The sequence below is a fragment of the Buteo buteo genome, chromosome 6 (assembly GCF_964188355.1).
Source record: "Buteo buteo chromosome 6, bButBut1.hap1.1, whole genome shotgun sequence".
NCBI lineage: Eukaryota > Metazoa > Chordata > Aves > Accipitriformes > Accipitridae > Buteo > Buteo buteo.
The window spans coordinates 39,178,194-39,184,193 of NC_134176.1; the positions used below are offsets into that span (position 1 = coordinate 39,178,194).

The following is a 6,000-nucleotide window of genomic DNA, read 5'->3' on the forward strand; positions in this document are numbered from 1 at the left end:
CCCCAAACCCCACAGCCCCACACCTCTGAAATCAGCAAATGCCGAGCTCAGCAGGACAGAAGGTGTTTTAAAGGTGCCCCAAGCACAGCTTGTGATCTCATGTATCTCTCAATGCATGAAACTCTTCAGGACAAAGACTACAATTTATTAGACATTTGTATGGCACTTCGAAACATGGGCCCCCAACCGGGCTGATGCCTTTAGGAGTTACCGTTATCTAAACAGTAAATCAACAATAATATTAATCTATGTCACAATACCTAAACACAGTGGGTGATGATAGACGGAGCATCACAACTATCAATTTCCTGGCTTCAGAGATTTTTTTTCCCCTATTAAGAAGATGGTTTTGTCTGTGTAATTTAATTTCCTTCAATTTTTTTTTAAATATAAAATTAGATATTACTGCCTGATTAAAAAAAAAAAAAAAAGAAATTTGGCTGGCAATCAAAGCCATCTTTTTAACTGTTGAAGCACATGAAAGGCATCTGAAACACGACAGCAACAAAGAACAAGGAACTATTTGTCAACGCCACTTGGTCATTGGGGAAGCTTAGGGGAGGAGACTGATGCTGTTTGTTTAAAACAAGCAAACAAAAACCTGACAGACAGACCATTTATCTGTATAGTGCTTCACTGGAAGATATTGGCGGAGGGAATGCATCTTAACTTGGTTTCTAATAAAAAGTGCTGACACACTCTGTTATGGCACTTCCCTGCCTTGGGGATGGAGGATGCCCATCGCAGGAAGGACCCTCCGAAGCCGAGGAATACATGTGGGATCAGGCACAAGACGGCAGCAGGTCAGCCCAGACCCTCAGCAACCCCTCCACCTGTCCAACCACCAATACCATAGCACCTGCCACGCTCAGACCAGCCCCATCTGACTGCAGCCCCACCAGCTCCGGAGGAAGGCAGAGGAAGCAGGGAGGCTGGATTCATCCCTGGGCACCTCTTTCCTTCCTACAAGCCCGCCAAACTGAGGAGCGGTGCCCTGAGTGCCCTGCGACCGCCATGCAGAAGAACTGCCCGTGACTCCCAACAACCCAAGTCTGCTCCGGTCGGACAGGGCAGCTTCCCACCCTTGCACCGGCCCAGCGAGAGCCTACGGAGCACGGCGCGGTGGCCACGCTCGGCATCCGGCTCCACGTGCGCTCTCCTCTTCTGGGTGCTGTGTCCAAAGCAGCGCAGAGCACGCTTCCCGCGCTGCCCAGGGCGATGGAAAGGGACGCCTAGTTGGCGACGGCATCTGCCGTCCCAGGTGCCATCCTGCCAGGTGGCAGCTTCGCAGAGGAAGGGGGCAATCTCTCCGCAAGGGACAAGCGCCACGCGGAGTGGCCTTAGGATGGCTACGCATCCGCTTTCCCTCTCGCGCCCCGTCACCCACAGGTAGAAAAATCTCATTAACGATACAAATGAGACCCAGGGAGATGAAACGATGTGCCCAGCAGCACGCTGGAGGCATGCCAGAGACCGGGAGCCTACCTGCATTTCCACTGCCCTCACGCAGTACCTCAGCAGCAGGATTACCACAATCTGCCATACCTTGGGCATTTGGGAAATGCTTGAACCACCCCTTTACTAGAGCAGGACTCATATTTGGCTTGGAAAACGCCCCCCCCCCCCCCCCAACTGCTGTACTGCACCTTTTACCTAGGGCTCTCTATCTATTCCCACTCCATCCTCTCCTTCCCCACCCTGGTTGATATTACGCCCTTTTATTTACAATAGGGGGTAACCAACTTGACTGCCGTCACGTCGCACGCTCGCGGCAGAACTGAGGGCTCCTGGGCGGCTCTCGCTCCTCCCCAGCCAGCCCTCGGCAGGAGCTGGACGTGCTCTTTTCTAACATTGCTCCTTCTGCTCGGGAAACAAGTCTTGTTGCAGTTGACCACGGAAGCCTGAACGTAAGCACCGAACGCGGCTTACTTTCTTAGCTAAACCATGATCAGGGTAAACAAACGCCTGCAAGAGCAGTGGATGGAGCAGGATGAGGGACTCCCTAGAAATGCTTGTGCCGCGGGGGAGCGATGCCTCTCCCCGCTGCACCAAACCTACAGAGCCACCTTCAAGGCCTCTGTGTCTCAGCAGTCCCCCAAAGCCAGCTCTGCTCTCCCGGGCCTCCCACCGGGCTCCCCGAGAGCATGGGCTGAGCGCTCTTGGATGGGAAGATGCTGCTGACTGTTACCTAAGTCTTCCAGCCCTGTCCTCTCCAGAAATAAAAACCAGCTAAACAAAATCACCCTTCTGCTCTATAAAGAGATGCGAGGCATTAAAGGAGCATACATACAAGCACGAGGACGGGGGGGGGATGCGCATAAGGCACCCCTTCTCACCCCCGCTGTTCCTCCGGGGTCTCACCTTAAATCTGAAACAGATTTTTAGGGTGAAATCCCCAGAACAAGCCCAGGAACAAACCAAGGAGGCAGGAGCCCAACCATTACACTACCGCTCCACTTGGTGGGGGGGGGGGGCGGAGGGGGAAATGGCCATAGCCTCACGTTTTAGAAGAACAGTAAAAAAAAAAACCAAAAAAACCAAACCACTTGCACTGGTTTCCTCTCCCACCCAGGGTGAGCGATCCTTTAGACACAGGTGAAACAAAGCCCTGAAGCAGGGCTGGGAGGGAGGAAGACCCCGAAATTACCCAACATTTAGGTCAGCTCGTATGCGTGTGTGTGTGCGTGTATCGTTTCTCTCCCCCTGCCAGTCGGGGGCTGCGGGGGCTCCGCAAGCGGCCCCGTGCCCTATTTAGGGCAGCGCCTGGCGCAGCAGCTATATTTGACACCGGGGGTAAACAAGCCGGCCCCGGCGGACGGAGCGCGACAGCTGCCCGGGACGGCGGCCCCGGCTCCCCCGCCCCGCGGCCGGGGCTGGCCCGGCCCGGCCTCCCCCCGGCGAAAAAAAAAAAAAAAAAAAATTTTTTAAAAAAAAAGAAAATTAAAAATTAAAAAAAAAAGGAAATTTATAGCACTGCATGAGAGCCGCTTCCCCCGCCCGGCAGCACCGGCCACAGCCCCCCCCCCCCCCCTCCCCCGGCTCCCCGGCATCCCTGCGGGCCCCGCCGCACCGAGCCGAGCCGGGGCACCCCCGCCCGGCGGCGGGAGGGATGCCGGTGCCGCGGGGCTCGGGCTGCTCCCTGCCGCGCCCGCCCCGCCGGAGCCCGGCGGCTGCCAGCTCCGCTTCGCTCCTTCCTTCCCTCCGCCAGGCCCCGGCCCCGCAGCGCCCGGCCCGGCCCGGCCCGTGGCCCCCGCCATCCCGCAGCGCCCGCTCCGCGCCGTGGGCAAAGCCCTCCCCCCGCAGCACACACACACACACACACACACACACGGGAGCCGCCGCGGCTCCGGGAAAACGGCACGAACGAAGCGAGCTCCCAGCGCCTGGGCACCCTTCGATCCCCTTCCCTCCCCCGCCGGGCCGGGAGACGAGCCTGCCCAGAGACACCCCCCCCCCCGGTCCCCCCCGGCATGCGAGGCGTGAAGCCCCGCTCGGCAGCAGGAAACTTAACCGCCAGCCTTGCCTCTCCTAGGGAGCAGGGGGGTAGCACCCTCTTACTTACCCCTTCTGGTGGCTTTCCTGACTTTTTTTTTTTTTTGTGGAGGGGCGGGGGGGTGCTCCGCTGGCTCCCCAGGACAAATCCTTCCGGTTCCTAACGGGAGCTCATGGCATCTCCCGGCGATTCACCGACGGTGTGTGCGGGTACGGGGGGGGGGTCGCCTTTGCATGTCAGTCCAAGTTGCCTGGCTCGCTCCGAAACCTGTGCTCTCTTTTGCAGCTGTCAGGGTGAGCGGGGAGGTGCATCTGGAAAAGGGGGTGGGGGTGGAGGTAAAATGTTGATAAATCCACCAGCCTTGGTCTTCAGCTCCGGGCGGCGGAGTTCGGGGAGGGAAGGGAGATCTGGCCGAGGGGGGGGAGGCCGGAGGCGAACGGGGGTCGAGGGAGGGGGGGAGAGAAAACGGGTTGTACCCCAGGTTGCCACTGAATCTGCCGGGCTTCCCCCGCTCCCGCTCTCACGCCGTCGGGGTTCGGTCCAGGCTTCCCAGCATCACGGCGCACGGCGAAGCGCTGAGCCCGATTTCTGGGAGCCGGCGAGGTTTGCACAACTGCAGCGAGAGGCCAAATCAAAAAGCCAATCTGCGAGCCTCCAAACTCCACGTCACCCTATCAGCTGGGAGCGAGAGCTGCAACAGAATTACAAGCCATGCATATTTATTCCTCTGAATCCAGGGGGGGATTTTCAGATGGTTTAAAGCAAAGCACGGCGAAGCCAGAGCAAACCCTTTCCAAAACAAATAAAGGCAGAGCATGTCTCGCATGTAACACGCGCGCACACGCACACGCACGCACGATCTCTGCGAGACCTCCGCGGGTACGTATAGATAGAGACATACACTCACCCAGCAGCGATCGCTCCCGTACCCTCCGCGTATGTTGACTTGACTTTGTGTATTTCAAGCGAGGGAGGGGAAGAACACCGTAGTTGAGCCTCGGAGCAGAAGATACTGATTGCATATCTGAAATTTAAAGCATCTGCCAAACACTTCTGAGAGATTAAATATAGGCAATGTAATTACACAGGCAGAGCTGGCCTTGGTATCCATTTGAAGCTGCATGCTTTGGTTTGTACTTTCCGAAACCACCCAGGCATTTTGTTTAACCAAAGTCAAATAACAAGTCGTGAGACGGCAAGTCATTTTAAGGTAAAAAATACACGTTGCCTCCGAAGTTGCTATTTGACTTTGGCGGAGGATGACTGGGGGCCGGTTTCCAGGGCCGTGGAACAGGACAGAAGCTTTACGCCTCGCACCAGACACATCACGATGTTTGCACGCAGGTTTGTCTCCCCTTGTGATCCCCTCTGTTTTCACCACAGCAGTTACGGGCAGACATGCGCCTCCAGGAGATTTACCTTCTGGCATGGCTTCTCACTCCAAAGAACCGGCGAGCCCACGCACTAGAAGGCAACGATCCCTGACACAGGGCTGTTCTGCCAAAGGATGGGCTGTTTCATCCTCCAGAAAGAAGCTGTCCCCGCTCTGTTGACCCCAGTGACTCCCCGTACCCCAGGAGGCGATGAGGGAGCAGAAGCTTTCTGGTGAGACCCGAGCACATGCGCAAAGTGCAAACTGTCCCTGTCAAAAGCAGCCGTGCAAACTGCCGTGAGAAACCTGAGCCTACGCCGGGCAACAGCTTTTACCTCGGCCAGGCACAGGCGGGAGATGTACGAAGAAGGAAGGGGAAAGGGCAGCAAAACAGTTACCGAGAGGGCGACGCGTAAAATAGTTGCACCTACTTCATGCTGCCAAAAGCAGGTAAAGCAAGCTGCAAATGGGCTGTGGTGCCCCGCAGGAACGCACAGACCACCACGTCCCTGAAAGTCAGCTGGTTACGGCTCCGCAGGGCAGCCCCTGGTCCCACATCTCAGCGCAGAAGGGATCCAGAGCCGTGGAAGAGCAGTTACCCGTTCGGGTCTGGCTACTTAACTGTTGTTAGAGCAGGGCATGGAACCCCAGGGCCAGGGGGGCAGCTGGAGGAGGTCCTAAGGGAACCAGGTGGGCTGAATGAGTAGGAGCCAGCGGCACAAAAGAGTGTCACCCCATCTCCAGGCGGCCACCTCCAAACCTCACACCCCTGCCAGGGGGGATGGAGCCCAAGGGTGGCAGCTCTCCAGTCTCCTCCAGCACCCAGCAAAGGAAACCGCCCCGGCTGGCACAGGGCAGCTCTCCCAACCCACGGCTCATTGTCAGGCGGTTCCAAAGAACCGCTTGTGTTTAAGACTCAGCGAGAGCAGGTCTAGAGCCGAGGAACGGTGGTACAAACTGCTCGTCAGCGGGAACGAGCCCTGGGGGCGATGCACAAATTTACAGTTGACAATAACTTCACACAGACAGAGCTCTTTATTGTACACAGATGTTTCATTTCACCTCATCTCCTCAACTTGGTACATAAAATCATGCCTAATACGTTTAAGAAATACTCCCAGGCATTTCCCTCTTT

General features: G+C 56.7%; 1 protein-coding gene across 5 annotated transcripts in view; it reads right to left on the reverse strand.

Moving 5' to 3' along the window:
• SLC8A3 (solute carrier family 8 member A3) overlaps positions 1-3,944 on the reverse strand; it is a 115,385-nt gene extending 111,441 nt beyond the window's left edge. The window contains exon 1 of one of the 5 annotated variants that reach the window (XM_075030524.1): positions 3,563-3,944. The gene's annotated coding sequence lies outside the window, so the exon portion shown is untranslated. The remainder of the gene's footprint in view (positions 1-3,562) is intronic. The other 4 variants (XM_075030526.1, XM_075030525.1, XM_075030527.1 and 1 more) reach the window with 4 other exon arrangements.
• Positions 3,945-6,000: the final 2,056 nt, after the last annotated feature.